This window comes from Lichenostomus cassidix, chromosome 2 (assembly GCF_008360975.1).
Source record: "Lichenostomus cassidix isolate B80296 chromosome 2, HeHo_3.0, whole genome shotgun sequence".
Taxonomy (NCBI): domain Eukaryota; kingdom Metazoa; phylum Chordata; class Aves; order Passeriformes; family Meliphagidae; genus Lichenostomus; species Lichenostomus cassidix.
The window spans coordinates 121,443,297-121,460,440 of NC_139482.1; the positions used below are offsets into that span (position 1 = coordinate 121,443,297).

Here is a 17,144-nt window from a genome sequence, read left to right on the forward strand (position 1 = left end):
CAGCTTCCTGTAAAACAGGATAAAACAAGAATTTTTATAGGCATAGTGAAAATATACATATATTCATGAGTCAGTGGAATGAGTCACAAAAACCGTGTTTTCACTTGAGAGGAAGCAACTTTAACCCATCTTACTGAGTTTTAGATGGGTCAGTCATATTTTTTTATTGTAACTAGTTTTATGACACTCTCTTCCTGCTTCTCTTTTACATACCCTATGAAGAAACATCACACACTTTTCAGGGTTCCCTCTGATTTGGAAAACTCACATTTGAGACAGAAAAGTGCTTAGATTACCTCTTTCAGCTCAAAGAAAAATAGTTTTTTCAGGAGGAGAAACAAAATAGTTTAAAATAGAAAAATTGCTGTTACAGAACAAACATAAAACTATGAATTATAGGTTTGTTAGTTAGAGAAGGTATGATGCCTACCTTCTCTAACTGTTTCTTAAGATATTCACCAGTGTAACACTTTTCAGTGAATGGGAAATGAGCTGGCTAAAATTCTAATATGTTCTGAAAATTGGGGACTGGTATTTCTGGTTCCCAAAAAATTCTGATGCACTATGAGCCTTAGTGTGATCCTCCAAAAATAGCTCTCTAAGGATCTGATTCTTGTCTTACTTTATATGCTCTCACTCATACCTTTGGCAGTGTACTAGACTGACAGAAAAGTAACTGGATCTATGAATATAACCAGCAATTATAAAAATCACAAGAGCAGAAATATATTCCTTAAGAAAATTTTTATCTTACATGAAATAACCCAATTCAATTAAAAGAAAAACAAAAACAAATAGAAATGCAAACACTGCTATTAAATTCTTTACACTTAGCAGTCTTGCACTGATTTCCCTCACCTTTTTGCATGTACATAAAAAGCACAATAATCCTTGCTGGAATATGCTTAGTATACATTTGGTGAATATCAACAACTGGAATTTTATTACTTTGGTACATAAGTAATTGTTGCAGTGAAAATTCCTGATTTTTCAAAAATAAATGATGCATGAAAACACATAAAAGCTCAGTTAATATGTCTGAACTTGCTCAAGAACATGGCCCAGCTCAACCAATGGAACTAGTTTTTTATTCAGCAGAGACCTCTTAAATTCATTGCCTCACTACACAGTAAATCTGCTCTTTTAGCAGGTTTTTCTTTTAGCAGGTAGTCATTTAAGGGGGGGACAGGTGTCCTCATGATGTATGTCTTTGCAGTGAAGTGTATGTTCTCACAACATTTCAGTTATCTTTAAATTTCATCACATATTATTTAAAGAGTGGTGTCCTAACTAAGTTTCTGATTTCCTAAGGTAACATGATTATATTTTTAAGCATGTAGATGGTAAGGGAAGAATACTTTTATTAGAAACTCTCTTTCTTGTCACACTCTAAATGCTATTTATTTTAACCAGGGAAGAAATACAACCTCTCATTGAAATTCTCACCCTCTACTCTTCCATTAACTGGTATATGCACTTCAATGTGGATAAATAGAGGAGCACCATAAAGTTATCATTTAAAAATTTAGGCTAAGTGGTGGATAGAACATTTAAAATGTACGAGCATTACATTCCTGATCTTCAGAATTAGGGAAGTTCCATAGCCTAAATAGCAAAAATGCAATAGGTACATTTTGGGTGACAGCACACAAACAGACCTGTAACATTTAGTGGATTAATTTTTGACTTCTGAGGCTGAGTGATGACACTCATTGCTGAAAAGAAATAGAAAAAGGACACCAGATTATTTCATCAAATGTATGCCACAGAAGCCTAATTTTTAATTAAATTACCTACAATTTAGTGTTCATAGTAACCAAATAATTGAAATATTAGATGACTCTGAAATGTAAACCTTATTTCTAATGTAGGTATTAAAATGCTGCTATAAACAACTATTCTATTCTTAATTGAATTTGTAAAAATCTCCATTATTTAAAAAATAATGCATGTACTAATGGGATTTGATAAGATTACTGTAACCGAACAGTGCTATAAGCTCCAAATCCTGGGAACACTGTATATACTGCAGATGAATTAGCTGTTCTTGAATTAAGGAATATTACAGTCAGTAATGGTATGACATTCTTTTTTATGGCTGTGGCTTGGGTTATAATGTGACAGAAAAAAAATGTAATGTTTCCAAAATGACAGTTTTTAGATTTGTGTTGCCTGAGGTAGTTCAGCTGAACAATAAACTATAATTTGATTGATGGAAAATTGAAGTGGTTCATCTAACTTGCCAGTCTGTCTTACCCAAGGCTTTGGTTTTGCATGTATGATGATGTATCGCAGTTTTAGAGATAATGTTGTTTGTATTATACATGAGATTTTTTTACACATAAAAATGAAGACTTCATTACCCAGTAAAGATCAAAATATTCTGTGGATTAGCAAGGAATCAGATTTGTTTGAGAATGGATTTGTACATCAAAATGTGCTCTCTTTGTGAAGCTAAATGATAAATAACATATAGGATCAGAATGCCTTTATTTTCATGAGCAAATCAGCCATATCACTGGTTATGAAATTATTAACTTAAAGGAAAGGTGACATATGCACCCAAGAGAAACAATCAGAGTGGTAGCTTTTCCTTCATCCAGAATTAATCCTGTGAAATAACAGACCAGTCAGCAGAATTTTTTTCAAAAGAGAAATAACATTTTTATAGATAAATTAATATATACTTTTGGAAGAAAAGAACAGATTACTGAGAAAATAATAGAGATAATATTAAATACATATTGGTAACCTTTACAAAAGGTTTGGCTTTTTTTTTAATTACTGATGCAGTGCGCACCCAGCAGCAGCTTCAGAAAAATTACACTCTAATTTTTTTAGCATCTGTGAGGACAATTTTAAATTGCTTACACTAGTCAATCAACAGCCATTTTTTCCCTTAACTATTTTGTATCAAGAAGGATGTTTGTCCTCTGCTCTTCTGTCATCCAACTAGTAACACCAGCCATCTCTAAGCAGCTGAAAATAAGGCATGGTATCTAGTTTCAGCTGCTAAAGGAAGCAAGATTTGAGGAAAGCAGAGAGTATGATTATAATATCTTGTTTGGATTCCTTCTTTCTCCTTCATTTTCATTTGAAAGGAAAGGCCAGCTGTTGAGCCATTTTCAACAAGAGTCTTTCTTATTCTTTTTCTTCATCCTTAAGAAAATGAAATAGCTAATATTGGCTTTCCAAGTGAAACTGTAACACTTGAACTTGAAGAAACAGGCATATTACATCTCTCTCTGCTATTTATTACCCTGCAAAACACTAAACAAGGCTATGATCAAACAAAACTGTAGTAATCCAGTCTTCTGGGAGATTTAATTGGCATACTACACTTTTTATTTTTTCTGCACAATGTCCTGAATTACAGATGTTCAAGAGTTGGGCCTTAAGCGGCAGATAGAGCTTCTTATCATTACATAGAAATGCAGAGAAATTGTATTTGAAACTATCCTTGAAGTAACAGAAGATCTGTCTGTAATGAGATTTCCAAAATTACTGTAGGGAATTCTCTATAGTGGAAGTGCTTTCTTCTTGGGTCATTACATTGCCATAAGTCTTAATTTTCCAGGCATTTTATTCCTTCTCCCTCTGTGTCATGCTTTTTATCAGGGCTCAAATCTGGAAATGCCATTGTCTTTTCAAAACTGCTTCTTAAAACTGAACCATAAATTCAAGATGAACAAAGATGATGTATCAACAGTAGGACTGGCCTTTCTCTTTTAGAAAAACAAACCAAACCAACCAACCAAACAAACAAACAAAAACATGAAGAAAGGTCAACACAGAGCTTTTCTGCATTTTGCAAAGTAAATCAAAGACTAGAAGAGAAATAAAACTGCTTTATTTAAGGAATATGGAGAGAAATCTAATCATGGAAAGAAAATAAGGATCAATAAGAAACACAACTGGAGAAGACATTTTGAATCTTCTATTCAAATTACAGACAACACATCATATAATGCCTTTTATAGAGTTATTATCTCTATCTGAAAACTATTTAGGATTTTTTTTTACTGTAAATATGTTTAGAAAGACCAAAGTCTTACTGCTTGGTCAAGCAGTGAGTTAGGAATGTCCTTCCTGTTTCCGGAAAAATGTAGTAAATGAATGTAGTAAATGAAAACTTATTTCCAGTTCCTCAGCTGGGAACAATCAACATAATATTTCATCTGAATGACTTTTTCTTTCATCCTAGTTTTACTAATGGTTTATTGATAGGCATATTTATTTTGGGAAATCATCCGAGGAAAACAATGGAAAAAAGGTTTGGTAGGAGGAGTATTAGTTGGTGACCATGAGATCAGCACTGTTTTGGATACAAGAAAAGGCAAATTTACAAAGTGAGAGGTCAGAGCCAGAAATAGGGAATTATTCATAATAACACACCTTGGTAATGGCTACAGTTCCTGTTGCCATCATTCAAGGATTTAATGAAACTAAAAGTATACCAAAGGAAACAAAAGCAGAAGAAAAAGAGCTGGAATGACCTGGTTTTCCTGAGAACATCAGAAAGGGGGAAGAGAGAGTTAAATGAAAAGTCAGTATTTTTTCAAGTAATAGTAGTGTGAAATTGGTCATGAATGTCTTGAAGTTGGGGGGGTGGGGGGAAGAAAGGAAGTTTTGGATTTCTTGGTCACAGAAGATCTTGAATAATCTTCTAGTTGAAGCAGTGGGATGAAAGCCAACCTGCTTTTCAGACATTTCAGGCACTTTACATCTCCTAGCAAACTCCATCCCAGCTCGACTTTAAAACATTATCTTCTTTATTGTCATCCTCTGTTCCCATTATGTGTATGTCTCTGCTTATACATGTTCTGAGGGGATTATGCACACATTAATTCTCTTTTTGGAATACCTCTTTTCTTTATCCATGACACATATTACTGTTAAGTTTAACACTTTTGACTTGGAAAAGCTTCAGACCTCAAGTTCTTAAGCTCAGGTTGACCAAATTCAAGGTTTTTAAACGAAACTGACTTTACTACTCAATTCTCATATCAAAATAGATCCTTCTGAAATCCCAAACGTTTCTGACTGTCCTACTTTTGTATATTTTCCCTTTAATTTAAATTAAATCCACTTTTTAATTAACTCTATGTTAATTACTTCAAGTTACTTTCACCAAAAGTACTTCTGGGGGATAGTTGATTAAGAAACATGTCAGCTAAACACATCTAGGAATACAGAGTTCCTCTGGCTATTAGTTGCATTTTTTCTCCAACATATATCTTGAGAATTAAAGTTTCTTACTGTCATAACTGTTCTCTCCATTAATTTTACACATAACTCTACCCATAGACGCAGTCCTATCTGATTACCCGAGTGCAGAGGAGAGCTCTATCATTAATTATCTATCCTAAGTGAATTTCTTTGGCCTTCCAAAAAGTGACCTTGGCACTTTTAATACATGTCCATTCCTTCTTCTTTTTTTCCTTTGTATTTTATCACATGCTGTGTTTTTCTGCCATTTTCCCCTTTTGTCAGTATTTCTGGGTAAGCCCAGATATGTATTTCATACCTCTTTTCTTCTCCAGGGAAATGATCAATCCTTTTGTCCCCAGATGCCTGTTTCCTGTTCTGTGTCACTAGTTCAAGATTCTCTAATTTGCTGTACAGGTTTCTGGCAATTAGGGCTTCTTCAAAAACCATTTTTAAAAAATCTGCAAAATTAGCGAAAAAGATTAAATTGAGCCTATGGTAGAAATTCAATTGTCATCGTACCTCAGTGTCTCACTAACATGCAGAAAATTTTAGTTTGGAAGGTTGTAATATCCAACAATTTCAGATGCAGATGACCAAGTCAGACTGACTAAATATTTATCCATGATCAAACTGGAAGTTCTTAAAGAGGGATAAAAAATATTTATTGCAGTTTTCCTGTATCTCCAGTCCCTTGCCATAATCAGAATACCTACCCATCCTCCATCTGCCTGCAAGACCGAGTATAGAAATACTATGGGACTGACTATTCAAAGAGCAACAGGGAAAGACTCTAAATATGCAATGGCCTGTCAAACTTTGTGACAGTTCACCCTTCACTTTTTCCTGGTAGTTATTGTCACAGCCATCTGTATGCTGATTTGTTTAAAACATAGTTTGTAGAATATGCAACCGAGCATCTGATCCTTAATGTACACATCTAAATTCCTTGAGCTCTTTGAACATTAGAGAAAAGCAACCATTTGTGACTTTTTAATTGGTGTCAGTTGGCTGTATCATTGTTACTACATGACATATGTTACAAGGACTTTTTCTGCTGAAGGTAGGTGCATAGAATGTCACTTCACATTTTTTGCAAGTAGCCAGTATCTCATCAGTTTTGCATAGCACATCATTAGCAACATCACATAGTGTGACAGTATATTGTGCCCAAATATAAAATGTTGGTTCCTAGCTGAAAATATATTATTTTTAGGTTGGAAAGCAGCTTTTCTATCATAATGCTGGCTCCTGAACCAGTATAATCCTGTGGTTTGTCTCAAAATTGCAAGCTGACAGATTCTACACAGGAATCTTTTACATTTATTCACATCGCCAACACATTACAAACAGTTCTTTCTCATTTGTTTTGACCTAAGGTCCTCTTAATCCTGTATGAGCGCTAGCAGGCCATTTCCAAGAAGCTAATATAGAAACAGATTTTTGATTTAAAAATTTCTTTTTCCAAGTACCAAATATCCATGCCCTCTTTTTAGTTGGTTGAAGAACATAAGAAGTTATGTTGGTTCCTATTTGTATTTTAAAATTTTATAAATTTTTAAAAGAGGTAGAGCTACAATTCCTATTATTTGTACTTTGCTATGCCCTCAGACAATGAGAATATGTGCTCTCCTACTCCCATTAATTGAAAGAATAAGAATAGATTCTCTGATTTTAAGACCAGGTGAGTCTGTTTATCCTCAGGGAAGACATGATGTGAAATCCTGGATTCACTGAAAGCACTAGCAGTAACTTTTGCAGAGCTGGGATCTCTCCTATTGTTTTATACATAGAATTCTATCTTAAATATGCAGGAGATTCCTGACTATATCTCAGGCTTTAAATTCAACTATCATCTTCTACACCACAGCTAATTTTCGGGTACTGGATAATTTTGAACCAAGACATGCTTGCAACCATTGTTCAAGTCTTTGTGAAATACAATAAATATTCAGACTGAAAACTCTACTAACTCAACAGACTAAATAGACTGAAAATCTTATTATAAAAAAAATGACAACTGCTATCATTTGTATATAACATAAGAGAGCACACAGACATATAGACTTAAAATTCCTAGCCATAAAAACCTTATAAACCAAAATCAATTTGTATAAAAATTAATTATAAGCATATCTAAAAGTTTATAGGATTATAATTACAGATTCTACATTTTAAAGAAAACAGCATCAAGACAACATACCTCTCTCTTTCTGCATTTAAAAACACAAGTGAGGCATATTAAACAAAAGCTTGGAGACAGGGAAATACTAGGGAATATATGAACTGATTTTCTGTAAAAATGAATTTATTTCTTTTAATCATCAGAAGTTGATATACAGATAGGATTTGTAGGAGCAGGATTGATCCTTATGACATCTCACAGCTGTAACTAATACTTTATAAGGTGGTTTTTGCTGGATATAAATTATTAAACTGACCTTACACTGACCAGAATATCAAAGATCTGATAACCTTTCTGAATGATCTGTTGGTTAAACCAAATTGCATTAAACCAAACTCAGAGCATGAATGTGACAATTTGTGACCAAGTACCAGTTTTCTATTTGGAGAGAACAAAAATGCCAAGAGCTTTCCTAGAGTAACATCCTTTATTGCTTCTGAGTGTAAAAATGCTAGTATGAAACACAAACAAACATCTGCTAAAGAGACAAGAGATGATTTTTAAAATGACCTCGCAAATGACGTTGCAAGATCCTCTGTCCCACTGGAAAGCTGAAAAAAAGGGGACAGTATTTATATTAATCCATTTTTCTGAGGCCAAAACACATTTCTAAAACTGCAATCAGAAAACCTGGGAAAGGCCAGTTCAGTGCAACGTATGGAGAAGACAAAGCTGCAATATACTAGACTTGGAATGCTTCAGATTGCACTGAAATTGAATGCACAGGATGTCTTCTTCAAGATACACTCTGGGGGAAGGTTTCACACATGCAAAAAATAACATTAAAAAGTACTTTTCTGATGCTTAGAGGTAGCCGTAAAAAAAAAAAAAAAAGAAGAATATACAGGGGTCATCCTACCCTACAAATAGAAGAACCAAAAAATAATTGGGGGAAAAAAAAAAGCCCCACACCAAGGAAAAATCCGGGAATATGCGATCTCCTTTTGATCTTTGTGTGTTTCCTCAGATTTGGTTGCTTGTCAAATTTCTCATTCCCCAGTCTGCTACTGCTGAGGTGACTATCCCAGGACAGTCCCCTGTAGATGTTTTAACTGCCTAAGTAGCCTCCCTGGACTGGGGAAGTAGAAAGGTTGCCAAGTTACCCAGAGGTCTGGCTGAGTTTGGGCCCCTATCTGCCTGAACAAAGCATGAAGACAGCTGTAACAAGGAGTCTGACACACACTGAAAATCTCTTTAAAAGTTGAATTCCAGATCACACTTTTCAGCAAAAGTATTTCTCTCAAGACGACATCTTAGTTTCCATACAACATTTCTAGTAGGCCCTTTCTCCCTCCTTTCACATCTTTATCCACAGCCTCTCATGCTCTGCCCACTTGTTGTAGTTGCAGGTGAGCTCTTCCTTAGCCTGCCAGAAACCATTATTAGGCCAGAAAATTAAGCAAGATGGATCACAACCTATATACCACACTGTGTTGTTGGCTTGCATGGCACCTGTGAAGAACCTTCAGGATTACATGAGCACTTCTAGCCCATGGGCACTGACAAAACAGAAAATCAAAATGAGTCACTGGACATTTATGTTTTGCCTGGGTTACTGGAATCAGTTGCATAGGTTGTAAGTGTGGTATGTAAATCAAAGACTAATTTATGTTGGAAAAGACCTCCAAGATCATTGATAACCTAAAACTGCCAACTCCACCACTCAACCATGTCCTAAGTGCCACATCTACAACTCTGTTAAATACCTCCAGAGATGGTGACTTAACCACACCACTGGGCAGCCTGTTCCAGTGTTTGACAACTCTTCCAGTGAACATTTTTTTCCTAATATCCAATCTAAACATCCCCTGGCACAACTTAAGGTCACTTCCTCTCATCCTATCACTTGGTAGATGAGACTGACAACCATCTCACTACAACCCAGAAGGCACATCACTACACTAGGAGTCTGTGAGGAATGAGAATGCTAAAGTAAGATCTCAGGAATGTTTCCTGCCTATGCCTCTTCCATCATTACCACTGCACCCTGAGAACAGCTGACCTGTCAGCCTCATCTCTGTGACTGGGAAGGTCATGGGACAGACCCTCCTAGAAGCTGTGCTAAGGCATAGGGAGGACAGGGAGGTGATTTGGGTCAGCCAGCATGGCTGCACCAGAGGCAAGTCCTGCCTGATAATGTTAGTGGCCTTCTGTGATGGGGTGACTATATCAGTGGGCAAGTGATACAGATTCCATTTACCTGGACTTCTAAAAAGCCTTGATACAGTCCCCCACAGCAATACGCCTGGTATCAATACAGATTATTGGATGAACAGACCAGCGTAGCAACGTGGGTTTTAGGATTCCATGTGCTCCTTTGTTCCTCTGCTCTGTATACCATTGGTTCATTTTGAAATATGCTCTGCTGTACCTCAAAACCTATTGGTGTGTACCCTCCTGCCAATCTTCCCTTCGTCCTCCTGGGACTGGCTCAGAGAGAGCCAGCCCCTGCCCCCTCTCCTTCCCCTTAAAAGGCAGAGCCTGGACCAGCTCAAGGTCTTCCATCTCTGGGCTGCTAGGATATGCTACCTGCCCTGCCTGTCCTCCCCCCTTTCTCCTTCCCTTTACCCCTTTTCCCATTACCCCAAAATAAACCCCTCTAGCAGAAAAGAGATGGAATCCAGTTCCTTCCTTTGTATCACGATATTCCTGCTGAATTGACGTGGTTGGAAGACTGCCACCATGCCGTGGAACCTCGGGGGCCGCCCGCCCCAGATCCGGTGGGATTTACAAGAACCAGAGACCCGGTCCGGGGGGGAGCCGGCCTGTGCCACCCTCCCAGACCGCGATACAACAGACCAGGAGCTGCTCTGCCAAGAAGAACATAAGGGTGTTGGTGGATGAGAGGCTGGACATGAGCTGGCAATGTGCACTCACAGCCCAAAAAGCCAAACCTATCCTGGGCTGCATCCAAAGCAGTGTGGCCAGGAGGGCAAGGGAGGGGATTCTGCCCCTCTGCTCAGCTCTGGTGAGACCCCATCTGCAGTGCTGCATCAGCTATGGGGTCCCCAGCATAGGAAGAATATTGACCTTTTGGAGCGAGTCCAAAGGGAGGGCACAAAGTGAATAAGGGGGATAGAGGACCTCTCCTATGAGGAAAGGATAAGATAATTCAGATTGTTCAGCCTGGAAGCAAAAAGGCTTCAAAGCGTCTTAATTGCAGCCTTCCAGTACCTGAAGGGAATCTACACAGAAAGATGGAGAGGACTTTTTATAAGGGCATGTAGTAACATGTCAAGGGGCAATGGCTTCAAACTAAGAGTAGGTTTCGATTAGATGTTAGAAAAGAGTTCTTTGCTGTGAGGGTGGTGAAGCACTGGAACAGGATACCCACAAAAGTTCTAAATGGCCCATCTCTGGAAGTGTTTAAGGCCAGGTTGGATGGGGCTCTGAGCAACCAGGTCAAGTGAAGGGTGTCCCTGCCCATGGCAAGGGGGTTAGATCTAGATGATTTTTAGGGCCAGTTCCAACCCAAACCATTCTATGATTCTGTGATCTTAGTGGTCTCTTCCAACCTTAATGATTCTATGTTCCACATTCTCCAACTCTCCTTGAAGTGGCAATGTCTGCAAGAAGGGAGAGCCCCAGTGGCTGTGCTTCTTCTTCTGAGAAGGGGTATGGTAACAACAGAGATGTGTAGTCACCAACTGTGGTCCAAACAATGGGCTAACTTTATTTCACCTGAACTCCACACTGCCATCACAAAGTTTTTAGAGGAAGTTTTCTTCTCTGCTTCTGAGTTGTTTAGCTTCACCACTCAAAGAGTGTGACCCTCAATTTTTTCCAATTTCCAACTCTCTTAATTCCAACTGAGGTCACACTGTCATTCCCAATCACGGTGGTTGCTGCAGACTGACTAAACAGACTGACATATGTGAAGATAAGTCATGAAGAATGAAAAGAATTCACTAGCAAAGCAGAGTTTGTTGTTCTGGTGTGCTGGGACTGTTAGTCTTATATATTTTTTCTTTTGGTGATGCCATGAGGAAAATTGGAGAAGTCTAGAGAGATTATAAATAACAATCTCATAATAGTTATCCAGCATTTAAAAGGTCTGAGAGAGTTGTTTGATTATGTTGTAAAATTATTTTCATCTTTGATGGATCATTTTCACTTTTTCTGACATTGATATAAAAACTATGATTCACTTTTTTGAGTTCCTATTCCAAATAACCTTGCTTCAGCAAAACAAACAGCTCTAAATGCCATCACAGAACACCTATGAGAATTCAGAAACAGTTAAGATATTAGGTCCAGCTCACAAGATGTAGTTACACAGTGTTTCCCTTTCACATGACTATTACACCTCTGTAATTGTACCTCTGAAGAGTCAAGCCTCACCCAAGCCTTTACTGCTGATCTCTGCCCCAGCTTGTCTGGAGCACATTAGTGACAGAACTTGGCTGTCCTCTGACAGAACCACTGTCCTCTGAACTCCCTTCATGGATACAGATTGAAGTTTGAAATCCCTCTACAACAGTATATTTTTTTGCCTTCCCTCCTGAATCCACTATGAATTTCACCTCTATTTCACACTGTACCTACATTTAGTAAAAAAAATTCCTGTCCTTGCTAGAACTTGCTGGTCCTAAAACTGTACAGTCTGTGCTTCTGCTATGTGTCTGGAAGTTCTATGATACAGATAATATTGTTGACCTCTCTAATGCTGTTAAATAGTCCACCTAGTCTGTTTACAGTTTTCTTGCCAATCTGGGATCAGAACTTTGACCTTTTGCCCCACTTCATATGTCTAAGCTTTAACTTGTCAATCATATCAGATTTTCTGCCTTTGCTGTGCTTCAGCAAGGTTATTATGGTGTGCTAAGGCCATAAACCCACTTACATGTCTGTGGAAGTCCAGCACATATGGTACTACTGACTCCTCTGATGATTCCAGCATGATTTTCTGTTTGTCCCTCACAAGATCAAGGAGCTTTCTCACCCTCCTTGCAAACAGGAGCATGTAAGGCATAAATCCCATGGTCTCTTTTGAGACCCCTTGACATGCAAGCAGAGATTTCTATAGTTATTTATGTTCTTATCCCTACTTTTGGCTTTGTAAGTCTCAACATGACTTTGGCTGTCCAAGTACACCTTCACAAACCTCTCTCAATCCTCTTGTCCTCTCATTGCTGGTAATGATATAGGAAGATCTAGAAATTTCAGTCCCAAAATTACTCTCAGAGTACTTTGAGGGTACTTAAAAAACACTTGTATTTGTTTGTACATTTCTTGATGAATTTTATTCTCTAATCCATCTCAAGGGATCATCCCAAACGATGACTCTGTAATTCAGAATGTACTCAAGATGGTACAAAATATTTTCTTTTGAAATATAGAAGAAATGATTCAACAAAACAGCACCTAATATTATCTATGATCAAACACATTTTAAATGGGAAGCAGAAGAGCATACAAGCTAGTGAGAGGACGAATAAAGCTTTACTTGGTCATTTGTTTGGCCTTTGGCCTTTAACATTGGAAAGTATCAGATGAGACATTCTGATACAGTGTGATGCATAATTATTAAACTTCACTCATGTGAAGTTTCTTTACAGCCCCTTTTGTAAGGTGTCTGGAAGCAGGAATCTCTCCGTTTTTTTAATATTATTTTTTTCTTTTTATTTCTTTAATTTGACCTCAAATGAAGAATATGTCTCATTCATAGCCTTAAAAGACTACTTTTAAGTTGAAATATAATTGAAAGTTAGTAAGGTAATGTTGAAAAGTTAAGGCAGAGGAATTGTCTCTAAAAGGCCACATAACCTTGGATTTTAGAGTTATTTCTTTTTGGTTGATTTTAGTCATCTTCCACCCAGTATTTAAAAATATATAGTACACATTGTACTATATGTACAAGGAGAAAATAAATATTGGAAAAATCCCATAAAATAAGAATATTTCTCTCATTTATCATATGTATTTTTCGCACTTCTTACAAACATACTATCCTACTCGTTTTGTCTTTTGTGAACCTGTGAGTGTACCACCTCTAAATATCAGCTATATTTAACTTTACTTACGTGGTTTCTCTTTCCTATAAAATGCATTTTGTTTAGATTAAGAACCTTTTAAGTCATTTTTTTGTACAGGTGCATAGGAAGAGTCATGTCAATACTTTTAGTCTTCTAATTATGTAGCCTAATTTCACATCTGAAAGTTTTACTGTGCAATTTTTGAAAGACCTTTTTAATCTGAAGAGAAAAGGGAGATCTTATTCAGTGTGAAATCAGATTGACATGGTAACATTTCAATTAATGAATTTTTTGTTAATTTTAGAAGACTTACTTCCTAAGTAATTTACCATTTTTGTGTTTGTTGATATTGCTTTTTAATGTGACAACTGTGACATGCATTCCCACAACAGATGGATTAATGTCATTTTTTAAAAAATTACTTCACCTAGACAGGTGTTTCCTGTATATGTTTGACATGAAATTAAACATTGCTCCAGATGTTCTGTTTGTACCAAAGCCAGTTAATTTTATTAGAACATTTAATCACAGATCAACAGTATAATAGAAATGAAGTCTATGTGAAGCAGATATTTAACAGAACTTCCTAATCTTGAAGAATCTGTATAGAGCAGTAAAGTACATGGTTTTGTTGGCGCATTACATAAATGTATTGATGTGGCATGCTACATTTTCTGATTTCAGACCTGAAGTCACGTTATTTGCTTACTTAAAAGAATTTTGATACAGGATAGTTATTTTTGACTGGAGGATATTGATATCTTTTACTTTTTCTATTATATCAACTTCCTAACCTAAAGCACAGTTTCAAAACAATTTATTATGAGTTATAAGGACTCCATATCTTTGGTTGTAGGGAGTCCTGCACTGTTTTAATGCTTGGTACCCTTTTGTTAATCTAGAGTTGCATACACTCACACGTAATTGCCCTGCTTGTAATGCATGAACTAAGATCTTTTATGCCAGACTTAAATATCATTACATGCCTAGCTATTCTTCCATTAAGATTAGCTATAGATTTCCCATTAATTATTACATCAGATTTATTCATCATTAATAAATTAGATCTCTGTGTTCTGTCAGGGACTTCTTGGGACTCATGAAATAGGTGAAGAAAAAGCTTTAATGTAGCCCTGGTGATTCCGGGGTAAATGTAGAAATATTCATAATTTTTTACTTTGAAATACTAGTTTATGTATGTGGACTAATAACAACTTAAACCCCTGTGATGATTGATGTTTTTTGTTGGCCCGTCACCTCATTGTATAGAAGTTTGTTTTAATGAGTTTCTCTAATGAATATTTTATACTGATACTTGGATGAATGGCATATGGTAAATGCAAGGTAAATTACAGCTCTTTAAATAAATATTTTTCATAAATTATTTATTTTGTGATGCCTGTATTGGTTAGATGTCATGTCAGATGAAGACTGGAAATTATTTACTCTAATACTTATTTGAGAGTTGAAAAAGTAAAAGACTTTTAATTATTAACAAGCTTCCAATATACTCATGTAATTTATGGGAAACTACTATAAATTGTGTAAGATTACAATTTTGTGAGGACAGTTTTATTTGTATCATGCAAAATAGAATAATCTCTAGTGTCTTTACAAGAAATTTTTATTTATTCATACAAAAAATATTGTGCTATTCCTGCTAAAACCTATTTTGATGAACTCTGGCTTTTGAAAGATTATGAGTTCTTGTCAACTGTCATTATTTTAATGGGGCCAGAAATTAAAGTTAAAAGTCAACAAGGACATACATAGTGGATTGAATATCTTTGTTTTGTATTGGAGTCCACAACTTTTACAAATGAAGCTGCAGAACATAGTTATTTCTATGTAGAGTAATGACCCAATTCTAGATCCCCACTGAATTATTCTCACTTTTGTTATTCTCAGTGAAATTAGAGAAAGCCAAAGGAATTTTAGCATCTTTCAGAACTGAACCTTTTTTTTTTCTGATATGCCAATGCCTACCACATAAAAATAAACCGCAAAGGTGCAAGACAGCTGCTGGAACACAAACACAAAACTGCAACAGTGTCTAGATACTGTAATCTTTAAATATGCCATGTTAGAGATGAATATAAGTAACTTGTGGTCATGTGAAGATATCTGGATTTTAACTTTAGACATAACCTACTATGCATACTCCTACTTACTAGGAGCTAATTTCATGACTAATATATTCCATATGCTTTCTAGAACAAACAGAGCAGAGTTTTCAAAAACTGTAACTAAATCACATCTGTTTTCAAGAGATTGTTATATGTCTGTAATCTAAATTCCTAATTCATGGCATAATTCTGATGTGGAACTTTTTCTCCTATGTATGCATCACTGATCTGCTTTGGACACTGTTCAGAATGGTGGCTAAACACATGATCTAGTCTTTAGGAAATAAAGTATTTTGAAAGTACTAAAAATCGCTGTCTTTTCTAGAAGTCTTTGATTAATATTCTATGGAAAAGGTACATAGTGGATATTGATTGTATAAACTAAGTGAAAGTGTTAAGGACTCAATGATCTTAAAAGTCTTTTCCAGCCTGTAGCCTGTGCAATTTTATGATTCTGCATCATGTGGTAGGTCTCTCGTTGAAGGAATGGCATGATGCAGTAGTTTTTCACTTGAGTTGAGTCTTTTTCTACTGAACTTTTTCAAAACTGAACTGGTCTATTATGCCTTGCAATTTTCTTCAAGGAAATCCAATGTTCATTTGTTAGGTACACTTCTGTTGCAACTGATATTTTGAGTTGACTCAAGTAAATTCCCCAATAACTATATTTAATATAGTGGAACACACTTCTGTTACATTTGGACTCCTCACATTGGGGCCATAGTGGATTATAAATCATGTAGAAAATAAGAAAAATAATAAATTGTTCATTTTAGTCACATTTTAATAGTATTGTCCTAATGGTCTTCTAGTGTTTTCCCTGTGGTCCTGTGTGTTTTAACAGGACTGATAAAACAAAAGGATGACATTTTTCTTGTCTGCTTCTGACCTAAGCTCTACTTCAGAAAATAACAAATCAGAATTCCTAGCTAAGCAGAAATAAGAGGTGTGGCATTAAGTGTATGTTATTCAATATTGTCTGTTTTGTATGTACATGAACTGTGAAAAACAATGGTTGCAGACAGTAGGCCATTCTTTCAGTCCCACACTGAAATGCTTATCTGAAACAACAGTTGTCCTTTTTCAACAAATCAACACTAATCGGTGCCTGAGACAAATAAAAATCCCCTCTAGTGTTTTTGGAACTTCCTTTGCTCAACCATTAAAAACCAAAACAATAGTGCATACTAGATTCTCTCAAAATGAACCTTTTCTCATATTTTAAACAAAATAAAGTTTAAAGACCATCTCTGAAAGACATAGGCAGATGCTGCAATGATATTGCTGTGAATATTTGCATTAGAAACTATTAAAAGAAATGGTATACTCCATACATTAAGGCTGTCAACAAATTTAGTCAGCCATTTGTATGGAAGTCATAGACAAACTGTGTTTTCTGTTTTGTTTTTTTCACAACTACACCTCCTTTTCTTAAAATGCTGACCTATGTCTATGCCCAACACCTTTCAAAAATTACACCTCAAATTGGAAAATTCTGCTTCAAAGATTGACTGTAGTTTTCTGTTATTACAGGCTGATTCGTAAAACCTGATTTCCTACTTTGTCTTCAGAAACTTCGAGTGTGTTAGTAGCCTTATCTTTTTGTAAATGTTATTCTATTTAAGGTTTTGATTTGTCTTCTCCTGGATT

At 36.1% G+C, this 17,144-nt stretch overlaps 1 long non-coding RNA gene across 1 annotated transcript in view; it reads right to left on the minus strand.

Moving 5' to 3' along the window:
• Positions 1-5,535: 5,535 nt before the first annotated feature.
• LOC146442145 (uncharacterized) overlaps positions 5,536-17,144 on the minus strand; it is a 45,401-nt gene continuing 33,792 nt past the window's right edge. The window contains exon 4 of the long non-coding RNA XR_014849560.1: positions 5,536-5,669. This is a non-coding gene — a long non-coding RNA (uncharacterized LOC146442145). The remainder of the gene's footprint in view (positions 5,670-17,144) is intronic.